The 24402-nt window shown below is 35.9% G+C and overlaps 1 protein-coding gene across 5 annotated transcripts in view; it reads left to right on the top strand.

Annotated features, from left to right (window-relative positions):
• Positions 1–1585: 1585 nt before the first annotated feature.
• Ranbp21 (exportin-5-like protein Ranbp21) overlaps positions 1586–24402 on the top strand; it is a 116777-nt gene continuing 93960 nt past the window's right edge. For 2 of the 5 annotated variants that reach the window (XM_081752041.1, XM_081752045.1), the window contains exon 1: positions 1586–1728. The gene's annotated coding sequence lies outside the window, so the exon portion shown is untranslated. The other 3 variants (XM_081752044.1, XM_081752042.1, XM_081752043.1) reach the window with 3 other exon arrangements.

Genomic DNA, 24402 nt, shown 5'->3' on the forward strand with positions numbered 1-24402 from the left:
ACACGAATTTCTGAAGAGGTACTAACACATGTGAATTATACTAACTCATGAAATTTCGAGAAATAGATAGGAAGAAAGGTCATGTGTGGAAATGTTACGTGCAAAATTATAAAGATAAGTCAGTATCTTACAAATTTTGTGAACATAAATATGTCTGCACAAATGTTGATAAATTGGTGAGACATGTATCTTCTGGCAGTTACCCAATCTAATTTAATGGGCCTTATGCAGAGTCTTTTTGAAGTATGATTAGAGTCATACTAAATGGTTGACTACTGCAGGAAACATGTTAGTGAAACTTTTTAGTATGACACTATTCGCATAGTCAGAACGCATAAGGGCCAATATATTTAGAACATCAGTAGTAGAGTGAAGTTTAGAAAATCAATTTACTTATAAAGTTAAACTGTTTAACGGTGTAAAAATATGTGGACTTACTATACCATTATTTCCTCATATGTACTTTCATAGAATATATTGTAAGTAAATATACATTTATGCGTACTCTCTAAATATAATAAAATATTAATAAAGTAACACAGTACCGTTCAGAATATACATTTTAAAGAATCCTCTGGAGACAACTGTAGTATCGTATTTCTTCGAATATAAGGCACCATGGAATCTAAGGCGCACCTGAAATTTCACCTCATTTAAACTCATTTTTAAAAAGCTTCGAATGTAAGGCGCAGAAATAATGTACAAATGCATTCCTATTTCGATAAGCATTTTCTTATCAGTAAAACGAAATGTTTATTGTTCGTGAGCGATTACCATCTTTGTGTAGTCTGTCATTGTTGTAATACAACCAATTTTAAGCAAATTAGTTGTAACTACCAGTATTAAAGACTGCAGTAGATTCTATGTTGTAACCAAGGATCTTATAAAATAGAAGATCTGCCCTTACAACAAAATCTTGAAGCCATACTTCACAGTTTCGCCACCCCTATTCTGCCCACTCCGCCCAATACGATTGCAATGTTTTGAGCCAACAATCATGGCGGAAACGAAAGTAGCCAATCAGACGATAGCAGAAACGAGAGTAGCCAATCAGACGTGCCGATGCTCGGTTGTTCTTTGGCTTCATCGATTTAATAGGATGAAGATACATATGGGCAGATCCTCTATAAAATCCTTGGTTGTAACCTACGTGCAATGAATAAATATGTACGTATATTGCAGTATATACATCGAATCCAAGACGCCATGGAATCTAAGGCTCCCCTGAATTTGGGATGTCTAAAAGCTGACAAAAAGGTGCGCCTTATATTCGAAGAAATACGGTAATATACTGTGTTAAAAAACGAATTTAACTTTGAAATCATAATATAGTAATAGAATGCAAACTTCTTTGTGATTGTACATAAATTCCCGGAAAAATTCCCATTTTGGGAATCTTCCCGACAATATTCCCGAAAACTATCTTCCCGGGAATTTACCCATCACTAGATCCAGCGAAGGCGCTTCCTAACAGAAATACTATATAGCCTTCAGCTTTCTTCCATGATGTTTTCCAGGAAATGCTGCTTAATTTAGTATCCCGTCGTACCGCAAAATTTTATGATAAAATATTTCCAATCTAATATAAATTTCGGGGCTGAAACTATCTTGATCTACTAGCCACTGACTACATAAAAGGAATGATGGCTTATGCACTGGTAACACTGACGCCGGGTGAAGACATTTGACACTCTAGAAAGCCAAATTGATTTTATGGGTTGATTATACGTAAGTGTAGTTTGGAACTAAGAATTAGTTAGAAAGAAAAGTAACAATCCCTTGAATTTGTTTATAGGTAACCGATACAGTAATAATAATGTTATCATCGGTTAAAATGCGTACTGTTGTATGTAAGCAATTTTGGAGTGTAGATGGTGTTTAAAAAAAAGCGTGGAGAACTTAACAGTAATAATAATCCGTTCACTGTTTACTTACAGTGTGTGATAAAGGTTTATAAATACAGTTCTCGGAGCAAGTATAGTTCATGGTACATTTGATTAAAAGTTCCGACTCACTGGCCTGGTTACAGTAATTTTCGAACCTAAAACATATCTACACAAATTAGTAATCGGAACAGTAAATGATAACATTATCCAATAGATAATTAGCTATTAACCGATAAATTTACATATTCAGTAGAATGTAGGATCACTTTTCAAGTAATCTGTACGGAAAAGTAAACCAAAACCTAGCCATGACTTCAACATTGACATTAATGCTGTATTGCCGTGCCATACGAAAATCGAAACAAGAAAGTACAAAAATTGACTAAATAGGTAAGAAATATATGGTCCTAAGTATAATTTAGACCTTTAAAACAAAGGCATGTAAATTTTCCAATTTCGAACAGAAAATCGTGGAAATATACGCACCATGTTCATAACAAATGTACTTCTTCGCCAAGTAGTCCTTTCCGCGTCCATATACAGTTCCGCCTACCACATGAAAAACAAACAACAACTACTTTCTTAACTTCACCTATTCCACTCACCTGACTTCACTCGCTCTTCCTCGTAAACGAATTTAAATTCTTCAATTCACCCGGTAAGTTTCCTAAAATTGGTCCCGGCTATACAGCACTTAACGCGATGTTGAAAGCTAATGATCTGAACATCATTAATGATAAGCCCATCTTGTAATTAACCATTATGATAGAAGAACTTGAGTCTAGTTAGTATCCCGAGGTAAATTCATATCCAAAGTATTTCGATGATGATGCTGTATTACGTTATCTTTAAATTGTCTATACAATAGTAATGTTTTTAGTTTGTGTGTGTGTGGGGGGGGGAGATTGCCATGCTTATGGGCAAACTTCTTACTTTATACTAAGTCTTCTCATAGGCCTACCTTGTCATCGAAGTCTACTGTTTCACTTGAGCCTTTTTTTTTTTTTTTTTTTTTTAATGTTTTGTTGTTGAGTGAATACAACTTTGAAATAGTAAGTTTTAAGTAGTTTGTCATTCGTTAATTTGTTCGACGTAAGAAGAAATTCAGTATCAAGGTTAATTTTGAAATTTACTCATTGATCTGTATTGTTTTCTTACTGTACTGAAATATGTTTCTATCTCAAATGAACACATAATTCGAGATAATGTGCTTAATCGGAAGGTTCTAGAATGCTTGCTGCTTTGTCTCTTGGTTGACAATGAGTTGGTGGTGGTAGTCTTGTGAGATGATACATGATTGTAAAGCGTTATGGTTAGTTGGTGACAATGTTATCAAATGTATAGTGGGTTAGTCGGTTATGGGATATGGTTGTCAAGTTTCTACTTTGACTAGGACAGTGACTCCAACCGATTCATCTGATCCGGTTTCTGGAGCAGTTTAGGAATCTTACCCAAGAACGATTCAATTCATCAGCAGTCTAGGGATCAGTTCCTCGAAACAGACAATCTCTTAGGAAGAACCCACTCCCAGATTACTCCCGAGGATAGAAACATCTTTAGTAACTGCTTCCCAACCTTTTGCGGTTTAAATAAATCAGTTCTTAAACAACCTTAATTTACAAATCTCCAAAATGTGCATTTAAAAATAACCGTAATAATAAAAATAACAGGCAAACCTAACATACTTTAAATGAAATGAAAATCAGTTTCCAAACTAAACGTAATTCAAACTATCCATAAACTTTAACTACGGTATTTAATTTTCAGCTAAAAATTTCGAAAAGAAAGAAATGTAAAACGTGAAAAGTTTATATTCGAAAATACATGAGGGGCTTCCGCCCCTCAAACCCCGTAAAAAATAGCTGGATAAACTTAGCCCTATCAAAACTCATTTAGTAATTTAAAAATGCACAAATGAAAAGCAAATAAGAATAAAAATAACATCTAAAATAAAAAGCACTCACTACTAATAATATAGAAATTCAGCATGGCATAAAAATTGAAAATATCGCTTCCCATCAGCAAATTTGACACACGAAAAAATCAAACAATAAGAATACTTGCCCAATACTCAAGTTAACATTGCTCACAAATGTTCTGTTTCGCACAGACGTCAATTTACTGAAGCGAGCACAATTCCTATTATAGCAAACACGAAAGATCTATACATATCCACTTTTATCATACGTTGGAAATAAGACACGGTCGACTTCGACCACAACCATTACATGTTTTCTCTAACTCAGTTAAAACACACAATGCTGTAAAGTGATAACGATTAATGCCCGAATCTAATACAAACTTATTTAAAAAAGACAAATTCAAATTCTTCGAATCAAATTCATTAAAGTTTTTCAATCGGATTTCCTAACTCGACACTCGCCATGAAACGAAAATTGAACTATGCGCTTGAAGATAAGGGTGACGATATAAAAGATAGTTTTTACGAAGAAGTGGAACGGATATTTGACCAACTCCCGCGATACCATGTGAAGATTCTATTAGGGGATTTCAATGCGAATTTAGGACGAGAGGATATTTTCAAACCGATTATAGGGAACGAAAGTTTGCATAAGGAAAGTAATGACAACGGTGTTAGACTCGTGAACTTTGCAACATCCAAAAACCTAATCGTGAAGAGTACAAAATTCCCACATCGCGACGTTCATAAATACACTTGGACATCACCAGACGGAAAAACACATAATCAAATTGATCACGTTTTAGTAGATAGAAGAAGACAATCTAGCATAATTGACGTCCGGTCGTTTAGAGGGGCTGATTGTGACACTGATCACTACCTGGTAGTAGCGATAATACGGGAGAGATTATCGTTGAATAAAGGTAATATTCAATGTCCGAAAACAAAGAGATTTAATTTAAAGAAATTAGAAGAGAGCCAGGTAAGAGAGGAATACCAGATTGAAGTTTCGAATAGATTCTCGGTCTTAGAAGACTCGGAGTGCACTAGTGTTGAGGATACTTGGATTGAAATTAGAGATAGCATTAAAAGTTCAGCAATAAAAAAATTGGGACACGCGTAAATACGTAGGAACAAACCATGGTTCGACCAAGAATGCATTAAACTAGCAGAGAAGAGAAAACAGGCAAAATTACGGTGGCTACAAAATCCGAATGAAATAACTACACAAAATTTCGCAGATATCAGGCGGGAGACTTCCAAAACTTTTAGAACAAAGGAACGGGATCTTTTGAAAGCTAAAATTAAGGAACTTGAAGATAATAGTAAAAATAAAAACATTCGGGACATGTATAAGGGGATCAGCGAATTTAAGAAAGGCTATCAACCTCGTGCTTATATATTAAAGAAATCTGACGGAACAGTTCTCACTGATACGGATAGCCTCTTAAATAGATGGAAAGATTTCTTTGACGATTTGCTGAACACGCAGCCAAAAACTAATGTGCGTGGAGAAAAGGAGATACACGCCGCAGAACCGTATATTCCAGAACCCAATCGAATAGAAGTGGAAGCCGCTATAAAGAAATTAAAGAAACACAAATCTCCGGGTGTAGATGAAATTCCGGCTGAGTTAATTTTAGCTGGAGGCGAAAAATTGTGGAACAAGATACACAAACTCATTCTCCTTATCTGGAACAAGGAAGAATTGCCACAAGAATGGAAAGAGTCAACCATTGTTCCAATTCACAAGAAAGGCGACAAAACTGACTGTAATAATTATCGAGGCATTTCTCTTCTGTCAACATCCTATAAAATCCTTTCAAATATTCTGTTAGCAAGATTGACCCCATACGCAGATGAAATTAGTGGAGATTATCAGTGCGGATTTAGACGAAATCGATCAACTATCGACCAAATATTTACCATTCGCCAAATACTCGAAAAGAAGTGGAAATACAATACCCCGGTACATCAACTATTTATTGATTTTAGAAAGGCTTACGACTCGGTTAGGAGAGAAACATTATACAACGTTCTTACAGAACTTGGAATACCGAGAAAGCTAATTAGATTAATTAAGATATGTTTAAGTGAATCCCAAAGTAAAGTCCGGGTAGGAAAATTTTTGTCCACGAGCTTCCACGTCGAAAATGGCCTGAAACAAGGAGATGCGTTGTCGCCATTATTATTTAACTTTGTGCTGGAATACGCCATAAGGAAAATCAAAGATAGCAACCAGGGCCTAGAGTTGAACGGCATTCACCAGGTTATGGCATATGCTGATGATGTAAATTTAATAGGGGATGATAGGAGAACAGTAGAAATAAATGCAGAGATCTTATTAAACGCTTGCAGGGACATGGGTTTAGAAGTAAATGCAGAGAAAACTAAATACATGGAGGTGCGTCGGGACCGTAATACGGCAAATTGTGGAGGCGTTAAAATATTAAATAATGCTTTTGATAAAGTGGATACTTTCAAATATTTAGGATCAATATTAACAGACGAAAATCATATTCACGAAGAAATTAAATGTCGACTAAAAGCAGGGAATTCGTGTTACTACTCGGTTCAAAATCTCTTGTCGTCGCGAATTCTGTCGAGGAATTTGAAGCTTAAAATATATAAAACGATAATCATGCCTGTTGTTCTGTATGGTTGCGAAACATGGTCGCTTACTCTGAGGGAAGAACATAGACTGAAAGTATTTGAGAACAGGATCCTGAGACGAATATTCGGACCCAAGAGGAACGAGAATGGAGAATGGCGGAAGCTTCATAACGAGGAACTACATAGTTTATATGGTTTACCCAACATTGTTAGGGTCGTCAAGTCTAGGAGGCTTAGGTGGGTAGGTCATGTAGCTAGAATGGAAGAGAGTAGAAACGCTTTCAAAGTCTTGACTGGTAGACCCATAGGAAAACGACCACTAGGAAGACCTAGGCGCAGATGGGAGGATAATATTAAGATGGATCTCGCAGAGATAGGAATACAAAGCGGAAACTGGATGCAATTAGCTAAGGATAGAAGTCAGTGGAGAGCTTTTGTGAACGCGGCACTGAACCTCCGGGTTCCATAGGCCATAGAGTTAGTTAGTTAGCTTCCACGGACTCGACCAGCGAATAAACCTGACACACACCCACTACAAGTAGATATGAAGAGCCGACTTCACAGTAGCAGAATAACATATGACTATTCATAATAGACACTTTAGTGGAAGAAATATGAACTACTCCCAACCCATCGCACGGAAGGCACAGACAGTTCCAACAAGTGACTGAAGCACAAACAGTTTCAGTAAGTGACTGAACCTATAAGAACCGGTTGCAGTAATTGTCCTTGTCAAAGTAAAAACTTGCCATACTGTTAACGTGTGGGTTTTGTTTTATTGTTCTACTTTTTCAGGTTGTTGGAGGTCGATATTATAGTTTAGTTAGACATTTTTATTGTTTTATTCGTAACGTGCATGAATTGGATTATGTATTTTGATATTGAAATTTTAATTGTATTGGGATTTTAATTGTATTTTTGAAAGTAGATTGATGAAAATGGAAACAGGAGAGGTTACGTCGTAGCGGTGTTACCACCTTTCGCATTCCGGTACCGTATTTGGAAGTAGTTCGTTTCTGTTTTATAGATTTTTGTTCTTTCCACTTTTAATCTTGGTGGTTTTTCTTTTTTTTTCTTTTCTTTCTTTCAGAAGTATAATGAAATTACTACTGTCTCACTATTCAGATTTAACCGTTTGAAATTGTAATTACTTTAGCGGGATACTAGTTAACAAACTTTACCCAAACTTATTCCAACGAGAACAGAGCTTTTAGCTAACAGTTTTATTTGTTTATTTCAACATGCTACTATAATAACTCTGACGAAATTTACTATTAAATATCACTAAAGAACAAATCATTTTGCAACATCTACACAGATTGGGAACAGATGAACTAATTAACGAATTATAAAGGAGGCAATCAGAACGTTTGAATCCAAAAACAACTATAAGAAAACTTTAAATTAAACGTACAAATCACTGTGTGTGCCATAAGTTTTAATGGAATCCAGTTTTGGTAAAATTGAAGAAGTGTGATGCAATTAGTAGTTACAATTCAGGCAAACATGTGTGCGGTACCAAAATAGTAAAAACCGGTAATGTAATTGTAAGTTTCTTTGGACAAATTCAAGAAAAGTATTTCTTCCTCAGAATTCATGCTATCGTTAGGGTTCCCAGCTTTTCAAAGTAAAGTGTAAGGACATTATATGCATCTAATTAAAAGTAATGTACCAGTCGTCTATTTATCATAAATTATTATAAGTCTTTTCAGTGAAGAGTGAGTTGTATTTCTGTAATTAACAGGGCTTGAAATATCCACTCACAATACCCGAATACTTTTCTACATTTGGCGATTCAAGGCCCATCAATCAAAAACGTGAATTCAAGAATAAATAGTGGATGTCGCTCTTATTATTTGTAAGAAATATACCAAAAAAAAAGTATTGGTATGTTTATTATGTCGCAAAGTTATTGTTGTTTATTTGTATTAACACTGGTACTGCAAAATGGCCGGGCTAGTAGAATATTTTGGCTGGCAAGCAGGGTGGATTGATTTAAATCAGTCTGATTTAAATCACTTGATTTTTTAAATAAAAATCGTTGATTTAAATCAAATTCCTAAATAAATTAATTTAAAGTGAAAATAAGTAAAATCCCGTTTCTGTTCTGTTATTTCGATTATGGAAGTTAATAATCATAAATACAATGAGACTCAAATGTACAGTATAGTATGAAAACAAGTGTCATGCAGAGGATGATTAGGGAAAATCCCGTTTTGAACAGGTAACGGAACAATCCTGCTTTCTTCTTTTTGTAACATTGGGTTTGGGTTTTAAAATCGTTAATTATTCCAACGGGGAAATCACCATCGACATTTAAGATGAAAATTCTTTTTTGTGCGTGTCTGTTTGTTCCCACATAATAGGGCGTATTTAGAGGGGTCCTATCCTTTTTTTTTTAAAAATTTTATAACTTTAGGCGAAATTTATGTATTTCATGCCGCAAGCTAGTTCTGAGTTTTTAAAAATAGGCCCCTGCCAAATATCAGTAACTTTTGTGAAAAAAAAAAAGTCTTTTTGATAAACGCGTCTGTACTTTTTCCTTAATCCTTAACCTTTTAAATTATATCACCTATTTTTAGATGATAGGGTAGAATCTTCATTATTCAATTAAAAAAGTACCAATAAGGCTTTTTACTTCGTTTTCTTCTAGACTGGAGGCATTTTAGAACACGTTACATATGCTTTCACGCCTTTCTGCATAGTGTGTAATGACGTCATAAATTTTAAAATATATTTTTTGATATGCGTATTATTATTATTTTTTGGCGGGTTACATTTTGCATTTAGAAGACTGAAATTTTGCACACTCGTTCAGTGCACCCCATTATAATTTTCAGATCTCTGCGTGGAAACAGCTGGGTCCAGAGGGGCAGAAATGTTTTTAAAATAGGATATTTTTAACAAAAAGTAGCTTTATTCGTGATTTTTCCGCCTCAGATGGAGACATGAATGATACTGTTTGAAAGGCTGTTCTATTCTGAAAAAAATGATGTACGTACTATGCTCCTAGGATAAATAGGATGTCTCAGGAAATTGTTACCTGAGATTCTGTTTTATACGGGAATTGGGGTATTTGGGGAGTATTATTTTTCGCGGGCTTACTTTTGCATCTACAAGATTGAAATTATGCACATTTACTCAGTGCACCCCTCAGTATTTTTCAGATTTGTTTCAGACGCCTGCCTTAAAACAGAGGGAGGGGTCCACAGAAGTAAAAAAAAAAAAAAAAAAAAAAAAAAAAAAAAAAAAAAAACCCAGAAAATTCCTTTTGTCGTGATTTACCCGCCCCAGATACATGATGGAGACATTTGAAGTGTACTGTGTGAAAATTTGTTTTATTCTGAAGAGAATAATGTACAAATCATGATCCTAGGATAAATAGAGATGTCTGAGGAAATTTTTATATTATATCCAGCTCATCTGGGGCATTGTGGGAATGCTCTTAGCTCATTGTTAAAGAGTTCCCTTACCCTTACTACTCATGGCGTGGGAGACCCGGGTTCGATTCCCGGCAGAAGCTCATGTGGTTCGGATTCCACGTAAATCAGTAGGTCCACGTCTCATATAGCCTCGCTGCTGAAAGGTACGCTAAACTACAATCAACTCAACCCTTACTACTCAAGATAGAAGCTTGAAATTTTGTACACACATTTAGTGCACCCCTTAGTATTTCCCAGTTGATTTTGAGATCTGTGCGTTTACACAGGGGAGTCCAGAGGGGATCAATTTTGTTTTAAAAAAAGGAAAAAAATTCCGATTACTCGCAAAATTTTCCGCTTCAGGGATATGATAGAGAAATGTGAATGTTATCATTTGAAAAGCTGTTCTATTCTATATACCATGATCCTAGGATAAATAGGGATGGTGCTGTAGCTGCTTGACTGAAAGTCTATAATTTACCTTTAAAAAGAGCCATAATTTAAAAAGGTTAAGAAACATTGTTTGGGATTGATATAGCTTAACGATTGTGGATAATTCACAATTCAACCCCAATACTTTCATTTAAATGGCATAATTGGCATTTAATACTAATTCCTAATGCTTTTTCTTCAGTTCGCGACTTGTATTATACGAGGAGAAAGATTTGATTTAAATCAAAAAAATCGATTTAAATCAAAAAAATCAACAAAAATGATTTTTTTCAAAAAAATCATGATTTTTTTCCACCCTGCTGGCAAGTACTTGCAAGCAAGAAATTTCAAGCCCTGCTAATTAATAGAAAAAGGTTAGATAATTTAAATAATATAAGCTCTACATCATATATAATAAACGAAACATTTTTTTCTTTTAAAAAATCATTCTTTCTTTTTTTTTAAGTAATTAGCAAAATAAAACAAATCGTACTAAAAGGTTGAAGTTCATGTTTTCAAGAAGATCACTTTTAAATAATTATATTAATGCATGATCAAATGGAAAAGCATTGGGGGCGTTCTCTCACACAGTTAATTTGGAAATTCTTCAACTCTCATAAAAACAGATGATTGTATATGAGATCGCACTGCATGCTTTTCTTTTCAGTCATGCGTAATAGAATTTTTGACCAATCTTCGTTGATGGCGGCGTCGGATTGACAACCATATGAACCTGAGTTAATCCCAAATATTTCTTTATTTCATTCTTTTTTCCTCTCTAAATATATTTGCATTTGTACTGTATTACTCTCTAAAATTGTGCTAGGTAACCACTAAAGAGCACGAGTGCTGTTTAACGAGTCAGAAAAGAACGCAGCAGGAGGGCCTGCTCCCAAGCATTGGGGTGCGTCCGTAGGGAGCAAGTGCGTCAGCAACGCGGGGTATACACATAAACGAGAATAGTGGAAAAGAACTTCAAATGGCGTAGAAGCACATACCTTGCATGCGGCAGAGCTATGCGACATTGCCAGTTATGACGCGAAGCTATGTTGTTGGGGTAGGGGGGGATTCTTGATTATTTTATGAATGAAAGTATGGCTTTTTGCCATCAAAATATTGTACCACTTTAGACATATCATGCTGCGTTCATAAAGTAAATCTGAACTACATTTGGTTGAGATGCAGCATCGGTTTCGTTTCTTTCCGCTCCACTTTTCTGCTTTCGCTTTATTATTGCAGCATATATGACCTAGGTTAGTTACTAAAATAGTGGGTTTGAAACACTGACATATTACGCCATATTGCCTGTTTACCTAATATCGCATCAATACGCGAATTAATGTAGTCTACAACCCTCATAGCAGAACATGCCTCGATCTGCGATGTGATCGCAGAAAATTTGCTGCGCCTTTGCAGAAAAATTGCAAGAGGAAAAAAATAGCTAGCAGAAGGACTTTCCGTGTTCTTCAAACTTCTTTGAGTTTATGAGTATATTCCCGTTTCAGTTTTTGATAGGTATAGATCAGGATAGATTATTTTTTGAATACAAGTTTTTCATTAAATCTATGCAAGACTTGGTAACCAGCTCAAGAAATGAAGGAAAGTTTTTTTTTGAACTGAAGACTCTTTTTAAAGTTGCAGTAACAGATTTCCGACACAAATAATCCGTTGCAGTACAGCTAATGATGTTTTGTTTGAGTATACTATTGTCTGAGGCCATATGTGAAAGCTGGGCTTCGGTGGTTATTAATGTGATCGAGAAAAGGCCAGCAGCAAAGGATGGACTTAGTGATGATATTGGAACAGACCAGCTTACATACATTATCGTAAGTGTACTCCCATCAGGATTTAAAAAGAAAAAAAATCCTTAAAACTGCTCTCATTACAAAAATACGTTGTATCGTATCATAAATATTTTAATATATTTTTTTTAAAGCAAAACTCTAAAAAAAAAAAAAAAATGTGACTTCACAGATTGAACTCGAACTAGGGATACCACTGAAAACTGTTTACCATGTTCATGTAACACTGTAATAAAAACATGATAGTATCATCTTGATTTTTTATTTTGGAATTCCTGCACAAATTTTTTGATTTACAAAAGCTCATTGCAGAAAGACAAAAGAAAGTTCTGCCATCGGGGTCCACAATTTAACGTCGTTTTTCTTCCTAATTACTCATCCTTGAGTCATGACATTTATTACATTTTTTCTTTAGGTATGTACAGTCATTTCTTAGTATAACTTAATAATTTAGGTCTTGGAATCCGTCGCGCCACGAATTTGGCTATCCCGTTTTTTCTGGCCTCTTTCTGTAGTTCTAGACAACTGATTGGAACCCTTCTTCAGATGAAAGATGAAGAACTCACTAACCCCGATGTGCTGGACTGTATAGCTAAATGGTCTTTAGTTAGATCAGACCCCCCGGCTCCTGAAAGTCGAAATAATCAGTCGGTCTTGGACGAGCCCATCGCAGGCTTTCCATTGCTCCTTTATTTCCTATTTTTCCTATATATTTGCATCTCTTCCTATAAACTCCTATATTTTAACGAAACCACCTATATTTTTTGTGGCATTGCTACTTCTACTTGTGAAAATAACATAAGGAAATAAGCTGTGGATGGTTGGAGGGCCTGTTGTCTCCACAGTAGGGTGGTTGAATGGAGACTCTTCTGTGTTTCGTAGACATAAACATAGCCTGGACAACAGCAACAGTGCATTTCCACCATATACAATTAATAAAACATCTCTAAAGCAAATCAGTAGAAGAGTAGAAGAATGAACTAAAGCAGATGCTGGAGTTGGAGCAGCCATTGCTGTAGGGAATTAAGCAGAAAAGGGAATTTGAGCACTCTTTGTTATAACAGCTAAAATAATTAAACAAGAAATAATTTACTATTTCATTATTACTGAGAACTGTATGTAAATAAAAAAAAAACATAATTTCAACTGCCGTAACTTAGCATTCAAGCGATAGCTAATAAAATTGCTTTAAAAAATTAACATAAAAATGATAGGGTCTTGCCAGTGATGGAATTATTCACATCTTGGAGATGTATACTTACAAACACTGATTTTCTGGTGCAGATCCTTTTTGCACTTTCCTTATGGTCGTTGCTTAGTACTGGTGAGCTACGTTCGAAAACACTAAGAAACTCGTATAAAATTTTGTAATGAGATAATTACCTATTTAGTTATATTTAGAGTAGAATGTATGTTCATATAACAATTGGTGTAATTTCCATGTGATTTTTTTTTTTTTTTTTGTTATTTCTAGCTATTTAATAATTGAAATGTTCCTTTTTCACAGCTTCACGAAACCACCCTCTTTTTCTTTCTTTTTTTTTTTTCGTCGTGATTTCCTGTATTTTTTTCATTAGCATTGGAAAGCCTACCATCGTATATTACCATTTAGTTTCATTATTGCAGGCTCCTTATAACATCGAAGATAAGTCCAGGTTACTTGCTGTCATGTCCCCTGAAAACATCGCATGGTTGCAAGCTCTACTTTCACCTTCTTCCGGCCTACATCTAAACAACAAAAGTTTCCGAGTATCTGTCGCCCTTCGACTAGGAGCAACTATATATGCGAACCACAGCATTGCCAAAATTGCAACGCTCTCGTAGATAAAAGAGGCTTATACGGTCTGTCATGTTAAAGCAGCGCCGGCAGACATTCACGCCATTCGACGGTGACATTATTTTAAGAGCCTTAACATCCGCAGGAGGGCCAGCAATGAGAGAACCAATTGGTTGCAGCCGTTCAGACGGAAAAAGGCCGGATGGTGTGACATTAGTGCCCTGGAATCAAGGAAAGGCTTTGATATGGGATTTCACTTGCTCAGATACTTACGCTCTCTCCAATCTACAATTTTCATCGACAAAAGCAGGACTTATCGCTGCACGAAGAGCAAAAGAAAAAGGAAATAAATATATTAATCTCCTAGATAAGTATTGGTTTGTTGCAATAGCAATAGAATCCAGTGGATCGTAGGATCAAGTGGGCGCTAAATTTATTCATGAAATCGGCAAACGTATATCCATTAAATCAAGAGACACGAGCTAAATCATTTCTAATTCAACGTATTAGCATAGCCATTCAATGAGGGAACGTAGCCGCTATTATGGGTACGTTACCCTCCGGTAGAGAATTCTTTCTTTTATAATTCCTGTCGACGACCAATATTCTAACAGCATTGAAATTTTGGAAAGAAAGTTAGAGAGAAAAAAAAGAAAAAAAAACATACATCTGCGCCCCAAATCTTCTGGAAGCCATAGCGTTAGGCAATTCATTGAACATTACTATGTTAACCGGAAGAAAACCAATTCTGGTTTTCCAATTCTCAGCATAGAGCACAACAGGTCAAATCAACTTGGAGAGGAAAGTAGCATGGCTTTGGAAATCTTGAAAGGAGAAGACTTTACGGGGAAAGCGCAGTCGATATCAACAGTTTAACTCCTTTTGAAAGTATTTTGGTAATATTATTGTCACCGTTCTCTTCATGAATCATTATTATTTTATAAATTTTAAAAATTTGTAAACAATCACATATTCAGTCGAGTAACATACTGTAATAGATTATTGTAATATAATTATTAAAATTTTACATTTCATATTTAATCACATATTGTTACAATTGACAGTTTCGTTCAAATTTGTAATATAACCGTTTTCTTTATTATAATAAAACATTCCAAATTTAAAAAAAAAAAAAAAATGTAATAGATATCAGTATTCCACGGTGACCATCACGGTTCGGACGCGAGCTTTTTCGTGTGATATCAAATGGTGGAAATAATGTAAAAATTAGTCTACAGTTGTACTGAATGTTTTAGAAACCAGTGTATGTCCAGTGACTGTGTATTTATGATGCCTTGATCGTTGTCTTCTATTTATCAGGTACTCTATATTAGTGAGAAAGTACTTGTAATAGTTAAGTTATAAGTTTAAGATTTCACTACATGACGTATCCTCTAAGTAACAATAAAAAGAAAAAGGATTTGACGAAAATTTGTGCCTAATATGTTAGGAAGAAAGGGGCTCTATTAGGGAAGCCAGTATTTTAAGAAAATATCACATTTCTAGTGTCATTGATGGTAATCTTATTCAACAAGGAATTATGTTAAAATGGCACCAAAATTGCTATTCATCTTGTTAGTGTCAATAATGTAGCTCATAAAGTTAAACAGCAAGCTACTGAAGATGTAGTTGACAATGGATTTGTTCGAGCCCGATGTCTCTGCGTGCTCATCGTCGTCAGTATCCTTACTTAAACGAAGTTTTCTACAAAAGCGTGATGATGATTTAAAAAAAAAAAATAATGTATTTTGCCAGAAAGAAACGAAAAAGAAAGTTAAGGCAACATATAGAATAAGTGAGGTAGTGTGCTACAAAACTTTTAAGACTGTGCCGTGAAAGGCAAGAAGTCTTCGTTAGGCTAAGTACTTGTAATAATGTAAAGGATACTTTTGCAACAGATATATTATACCATGACTTTGTTTGCTATCATATTTTGAATAGGGTAAGGCAAGTCAAAACCCTGCACAAAATATTAGGATAGAATCACCAACGAACATATCAGACGTAACTTTATCAGCTTCAGAAATCGATGTTGCTTTTTGTAGCCTCTTAACCGAAATAGATGAAGAGTTGAACAGAAAGTGTTTTAGTCTCAGAGGAAGACTTCAACAATTATGTCATAATAATGATATCATCATAGGCAACAGGTTAGTAATATATATATATATATATATATATATATATATATATATATATATATATTGACTCAGCACTATGGGGAAAAATTGTTTTTTTTCTCAACCTCTCAATCAGTCAAAATTCCCCATTGTTTACAAAACATCCATTAAATCGAATGAGCTTATCGAAAGCATTCGAAACATTTATGAAAATTCACTTGATGTAGAGAATAAGAATAAATTAAAGTGAACATATTTAACATGAAAGGATTTGTGTGTAATCATGCAGTGATTTCGGAGGAGGTTTTGCCACCACTGGGGGAATCATTTTTTTAAAAATTTGTTTGACACAGATAGTTGAAGTACTGATGATGTAAGAAGGAAGTGTTTTTCCATATAACCTACATGAATTTATACTATCTTATTACTGATGGCGATTTAACACCAAAATATATCTCCTTAGCGCAATACATGCATCACTACGGTAGATCAAAGTTATTAATAACAGTGCTTAACAAACTAGGACATAGCATTAGTTATGCAGCCTTGAAAAGGATCGATAGTCAAGCAGCCAATGACATAATAATAAAGAATGGCTCAGTGGTAGAGCGTTCACCTCTGGTGCTTGAGGTCCTGGGTTCGATCCCAGCCCCCGCCAAGTGAACTTTGTGGTGGACAAACACCGTGTGCGTGGGGTTTCTCGGGGTTCTCCCGTTTCCTCCCACTTTCTTCATTCCACCATTTCATTCATATCTCATCATCACTGTCTCCTTTATCCTAACCGGCATAACCGTGGGATGTAAAACTCAAAAATTTCATTTCATTTTCAATAATAAAGAATAAAGCAGAAAGTGTCCCTCTACCTACAAATATACTTCGTGATCCTGATCTTTTCATCCATAGAGCTGTAGATAATGACGACTTTAAAGAGGAAATATTGGATGGGAAAAGAACAACGCATGTCACTGCAATGGTATTATACCAAACATCAACTGAACATTACCAACTCGCAAATCACATCGAAAGGACGCCAGTAATTGAAACAGAAGTGAATAGCTATGGAGTTATGCCTTGTCAGATTGTTAAGAAATGTGTCGAAATAAAAAAGAAGCCAGAATATTATCCAGAGAATGTTGAAGTTAATATTACAAATGAGAAATACAGCAAGGAAGTTGATAGTGTAAATGATTTAGTCTGGGTCCTTTGTAGAATGGAATAACTAAAAACTAACTAACTCTATGGCGTATGGAACCCTTAGGTTCACTGCTGCGTTCACAAAAGCTCTCCACTGACTTATCCTTAGCCAATTGGATCCAATTTCTACTTTGTATTCCTCTCTCTGAGAGATCCATCTTAATCTTGTCCTCCCATCTGCGCCTAGGCCTTCCTAATGGTCGTTTTCCGATTGGTCTTCCAGTCAAGACTTTGAAAGCGTTTCTGCTTTCTTCCATTCTAGCCACATGACCTGCCCACCTAAGCCTCCTAGATTTGACGATCCTAGCAATGTTGGGTAAACCGTATAAATTTAATATTTGGTCTAGGAATTAATTCGTGCGGTTGGTACGCACACATTGAAGCTGTAGTACAAACACAAAATACATAAATACCTTAAGAAAAATATTGTCCATCGCTAGCCACCACTTTCGCCCATCTGTCAGGCAATGTACGGATTCCGTGGCGAAAGAAGTCCTCATCCTTGGAAGCGATCCAGTCAGAGACCCATGTTTCGATATCTTCTGAAGAAGTAAACCGCTGTCCAATCAAATCGTTGTTCATGCAATCGAACAAGTAGTAGTCCGAAGGAGCAACGTCTGGTGAATACGGCGGGTGTGGTAAAACTTCCCATCCGACATTTTCTAAATAGGTTTTGACCGGTTTTGCGACATGTGGGCGAGCGTTATCATGTTGAACAATAAGTTTATCATGTCTGTTCTCCCATTCTGGTCGTGTTCTGGCCAGAGCTTGCTTCAAACGCATTAATTGTCGTCGATAACGTTCTCCATTCATAGTTTCACCCGGTTGCAGCAGCTCATAGTACACCACACCTTTCATATCCCACCATATGCACAGCATAATCTTTGCACAGTGAATATCTCGTTTTGGTCGTGATGGACCTGGTTCACCTGGTTTCACCCAGGCCTTTTTTCGTTTAGGGTTCTCGTAATGGATCCACTTCTCATCACCCGTAATAATTCGATGCAGAAACCCCTTTCTGCTCTGTCGTTGAAGCAGCAATTCGCAAATGGTTTTTCGTCTTTCAACGTCTCTGTCTTTCAATTCATGTGGAACCCAATGTGACATCTTTTGAATCATTCCCATGGCTTTCAAGCGTTTGGAGACTGTTGTTTGATCAACGCCTAATGCTGCTGCAAGTTGTTCCTGCGTTTGACACGAATCCTGCTCGAGCAATGCTGTCAATTCTTCGTCTTGAAATTTTTTTGGCTGTCCAGCTCGCTCTTGGTCTGCCAAGCCGAAATCACCACTTCTAAACCGTGCAAACCACTTCTGACACGTTCGCTCAGCTAGAGCATGGTCACCATACACTTCCACCAAAATACGATGACTTTCAGTCGCACTTTTCTGCATGTTAAAGTAATGCAGCAGGACACCCCGCAAAAACACTTTATCAGGCACAAATTGCGCCATGTTCACTTAACTACAAACTGGTGTTGTTGACGCTTTAATCCACTGCCCTATACTACGAACGATACGCGATGACAGGGGTTTGCAACACATGTGTGGATACACGGAACTGTGGGACGCTCCGTTCGTTGCGCCATCTCTTGTCCACCCGCACGAATTAATTCCTAGACCAAATATTTTAACGCATTCATAATTTGTCGTATTACGATCCCGACGCACTTCCACGTATTTAGTTTTCTCTGCATTTACTTCTAAACCCATGTCCCTGCAAGCGTTTAATAAGATCTCTGCATTTCTTTCTATTGTTCTTCTATCATCCCCTATTAAATTTAGATCATCAGCATATGCCATGACCTGGTGAATACCATTCAACTCTAGGCCCTGGTTGCTATCTTTGATTTTCCTTATAGTGTATTCCAGCACAAAGTTAAATAATAATGGCGACAACGCATCTCCTTGTTTCAGGCCATTTTCGACGTGGAAGCTCGTGGACAAAAAAATTTCCTATCCGGACTTTACTTTTCGATTTCGTCTAAATCCGAACTGATAATCTCCAATAATTTCATCTACGTATGGGGTCAATCTTCCTAATAGAATATTTGAAAGGATTTTATAGGATGTTGACAGAAGAGAAATGCCTCGATAATTATTACAGTCAGTTCTGTCGCTTTTCTTGTGAATTGGAACAATGATTGATTCTTTCCACTTTTGTGGCAATTCTTCCTTGTTCCAGATAAGGAGAATGAGTTCGTGTATCTTGTTCCACAATTTTTCGCCTCCAGCTAAAATTAACTCAGCCGGAATTTCATCTACACCCGGAGATTTGTGTTTCTTTAATTTCTTTATAACGGTTTCTACTTCTATTCGGTTGGGTTCTGGAATATACGGTTCTGCAGTGTGTATCTCGTTTTCTCCACGCACATTAGTTTTTGGCTGCGTGTTCAGTAAATCGTCAAAGAAATTTTTCCATCTATTTAAGATGCTATCCGTATCAGTGAGAACAGTTCCGTCAGCTTTCTTTAATATATAAGCACGAGGTTGATAGCCTTTCTTAAATTCGCTGATCCCCTTATACATGTCCCGAATATTTTTATTTTCACTATTATCTTCAAGTTCCTTAATTTTAACTTTCAAAAAATCGCATTTCTTTGTTCTAAAAGTTTTGGAAGTATCCCAACTGATATCTGCGAAATTTTGTGTAGTTATTTTTTTCGGGTTTTGTAGCCAGCGTAATTTTTCCTGTTTTCTCTTCTCTACTAGTTTAATGCATTCCTGGTCGAACCATGGTTTGTTCTTACGTATTTCCGCGTGTCTCAATTTTTCTTTTGCTGAACTTTTAATACTATCTCTAATTTCAATCCAAGTATCCTCAACACTAGTGCACTCCGAATCTTGTAAAACCGAGAATTTATTCGAAACTTCAATCTGGTATTCCTCTCTTACCTGGCTCTCTTCTAATTTCTTTAAATTAAATCTCTCCGTTTTCGGACATAGAATATTACCTTTATTCAACGATAGTCTCTCTCGTATTATCGCTGCTACCAGGTAGTGATCAGTGTCACAATCAGCCCCTCTAAACGACCGAATATCAATGGTGCTAGATTGCCTTCTTCTATCTACTAAAACGTGATCACTTTGATTATGTTTTTCCGTCTGGTGATGTCCAAGTGTATTTATGAACGTCGCGATGTGAGAATTTTGTACTCTTCACGATTAGGTTTTTGGATGTTGCAAAGTTCACGAGTCTAACACCGTTGTCATTACTTTCCTTATGCAGACTTTCGTTCCCTATAATCGGTTTGAAAATATCCTCTCGTCCTACCTTCGCATTGAAATTCCCTAATAGAATTTTCATATTGTATCGCGGTAGTTGGTCAAATATCCGTTCCACTTCTTCGTAAAAACTGTCTTTTATATTGTCATCCTTATCTTCAGTTGGGGCATGTACATTTAAAACAATAATATCACCCCACCGTCCCTTAAGAGTAATAAAAGAAAATCTGTCAGTAACAAATTCAACCCGTTTAATTGCTGGTAATATTCGTTTGTGAACGAAAAACCCTGTTCCTAACTGGTGATTTTTATATCCTTCCCCGTAAAAGAACGTAAAATTTCCGGAATTCACAAATCCATTTCCTTCCCGCCTAACTTCCTGAACTCCTACTAGGTCCATTCTGTATTTCTCTAACTCACTCGTTACAGATTTTAACGCGCCTGCCCTATAAAGACTTCTACATAAATTAAACATAACTTTCTTACAAGGCTGTCTATATTCTTTATTATAAATTAACGAGAAATGTTACAGTTTCGGAATTATTTCATTTCCTTCTTCAGACTACTATTCCAACTGAAATCATAGATAGATAGATAGATAAAAAAAAAAAAAAAAAACCCCTAATATTCCATGTTCCAGATCTCATGTCCATTTTCTTTTGCTGAGATCGTGCTAAGTTATCAGCCCTTGTCCGAGGCTTTGTGAATGTTTCTGAACAAGTTCCTTTTTTTACAGGATGAGGTTGTTAGCCTTACCCAAACCCTCAGCTGGAGGACCAGTCTTAGTCGTCTGTCCGCGACTGTTTATTCAGCATATTCGCAGCTAACCTCTATATCTAGAGGCCTTCTCCTCGATCCGCAACCTGAGGACGCGCCATGCCGTGGTGACAGGAACCCACGTTACACCGATAGAATGGAACATGAAGATGTAAATATCGACATTTCACTACCGGCAAGTGCTATGTGCCGCGGATGAACTCTTTTCCACCAAATTATTTCGAAGTTTGATATACCAACTACAAACATTGGATTTTGTACGTTATTTCCAGCCCCCCCTCCCCCCCCCCAACAACAGATACTGTTTATACAGGTATGAATAACTTTATCTCTGATGATGAAAAATGAAGGAAGTGGGAGAAAACAGAATCCTGAGAAAACCCACGTACACGGTGTTTGTCCACTACAAACCTCACTTGGCGCTAGCTGGGATCGAACCGAGGACCCGTTCTAATAGTTTGTGAGGAATAGGAAACAAAAGCTTCAGAACTGTAGTCATTACGGTTCTTATCAAGGCCATCTAATATTGCGTAGGACGTAATACAAAAAAATATCTTTCAGTATGTGAGCAATGTATCACTTTGAGTTTTCTGCAGAACTTCATACAAGTGTGTAGAGCTATTTTAAAAAATATATAAAGGTTACTGTATATTAAGGGTGAGACATGCACCGTTACTAGTTGTTTTTGGGGGTAATTTTTTTCACTTTACGTAATATGCGTTATTGCTATGAAGTAAAACAATTTCTGTGCCACTTTTTTGAAAATTAAAGCTGAAGGTCTAAAATACTGTGAAATAAAACTATTTTCTTTTAATGTTTGGTTAAAAATTCTCGTTTAAGCCGGACGGGCCGACGCACCCGCTCTGTATGTTGTCTGTAAAGTGATATTTCCATTAATGCGAGCAAGATATTGGCATACTGTTTCCTCGATGCAATCACACAGGTCTCAAGTAATCACTAAGTATACGTTTTGTTGAAGTTGAAGTGTCTGGGATCCCAGAGGAGGAAGATAAAAACAGAATCACTCGTTTTTGAAGTTTTATAATAGTTTTTCTCCTTTTCGAAATATTACATAATGAAAGTAGTTTTAAAAAAATGAATAAAATTCCAAATCTATGATCTATTATTGTTTAAATTAGATACAAATGAAGGCTATATGGCAGGGAGAGCCCTACCAGCTTATTTTTAGTATTTACTATTATTTTACAGTTTTTCCATCAGTAAGACGTACTTTCATAAACAGACAATGTAGTAATAGAAGCGACAGGACCAATACCTAGTGCATGACCAGGACTAATAACACGATCTCGTACGTTAGTTACATTATTCTTCACAAATTTTCAAACGGAATCATCAATCACGAACTTTTCAGCTATGAAAAGAATTTCTTACCTCAACATATGACAGTCATAGCAATTATATTTCATTGTTGGAAACTGGAGATACTACGTTTAAGCAAACCACAGCCTTTACTGTTTACCACAAACTGAACTTTCTTGTCTAAAAAAATATTATATTCCAATATCTTTGATAGAGGATGAACGCAAAGAACAAATAATATTACATACTGGAACATGAACCACGTCTTCTTTTCCTCCACAAAGTCAGTAAAAGGATGAAACCGGTTCAAAAGAGTGCATTAACTTTACTTCAACATAACTTTTATCTTCATCTTTAAATCATGTTAACTCGAAAAACTAATCGTTATCGAAAACACATACAAAATACGAATTAGAGACGATGTCCGCGATGCTTATTGGAGAAGATTCCTTTTCAGCAGAAAAATGGAACTGAAATTGGATCAGCACTGACTCGATTCCTTTCATCTCAGTTGAGGTTTGGCTTAGGAGAGAGAGGTTATGGATAATATGATCGTATTTCAGGAGTAGTTTTCCTCCAAAAATACGGATTTGTAACAGTTTCCGTGTATGTGTGAGGTTTTTTTTTTCAGCAAGCTAAAATGTATATGTTCTATGATATAACTATAAATAGTTAAAACTTTTGTTGCTGTATTTAAATAATAAGTAGAACATCTTCGAAGGTTTTCTTTGGTCAGCAGGCGTTAATTGTTCAACAATCCCATCACATGGAGGTTTACTAGACTTGTAGCAAAAAAAACGACTATGATGCTCTTAAAAAGAAATTCTCATAATGAAAACAATTTATTTTTATTTATTTATTTATTTAATTATTTATTTATTTTTTACAATTTTTGTACTGCGCAGCACATCCATCACTAAGGTAGTTTACATTTATGATATATATATATATTATACACAGCAAGTTATTGCTTTTCCAGTCGCATAAACAAATGCGATATTATCATCCGAGTCATGTGATACCACACACAAATTGGAAATAGTCAGGTCTGTAGATTTAGTAAAACGTGTGTAAGTACTGGTAGGAATAGGTATAGGAATCATTAGACCAATGATGCTTTTGAGCTTCGTCCTGACTTATGTAGGCCTTTGGCGTGGGAGACCCGGCTTCGATTCCCGCCGGAGCTCGTGTGGTTCAAATTCCACGTTAATCAGTAGGTCCCGTCTCATATAGCCTCGATGCTGAAAGAGATGTTAAAATCAACTGAAGTTTCGCTATAGTCCTTTAAGAAATGTGACTGTGCTTTGGAAATACGTTTTCAATCAAAATTGTCACATACTAGTCCAGTGTGACAGTACTTTTCAGCACTTTTGTTCTGTCCGTTGATACCTACTCATAATATGTTACTTCGTTAAAGTCTTATTTTGTACCCCTAACTTTTATTCATGTTTATGTAAGTATGCTCACAATATTTCGATCTACTTTAAAATCATCCTGAAGCGCAGACGTGATGCTAGCCGGAATCTTTTTCTTTCTTTCTTTCTTTCTTTTTTTTTTTTTTTTTTTATCTTATTTATTACGTTATTATGTCTTCGAAACGTGTAAACAGAAAAATCGGCACCGATTGTTTTACGGTGCGCTACTGTAATTCTATTCACCACCTCTTGAGTTTTGTGCAAACAAATTAATTGTGTTAATTAGTGTATTTTCTTTTTGTTCACACCGTAATTTATTTAAATTATTTACGGGTTTGCAAAATAATGAAATAAATGTCACTTACGCTTTGTCCACTCAGAGTGCTGAAACTGTCGAGTAATTTTTTTGTTTTAACAGTCTTCTTGTTGATTTTAACATTTACACTATTGATTTTTACGTACTACTAGGAAACGTACTGCAAACTGTTATTTTAAAAATTCACT

Source organism: Thermobia domestica, chromosome 3 (assembly GCF_964235325.1).
Source record: "Thermobia domestica chromosome 3, izTheDome1.hap1.1, whole genome shotgun sequence".
NCBI lineage: Eukaryota > Metazoa > Arthropoda > Insecta > Zygentoma > Lepismatidae > Thermobia > Thermobia domestica.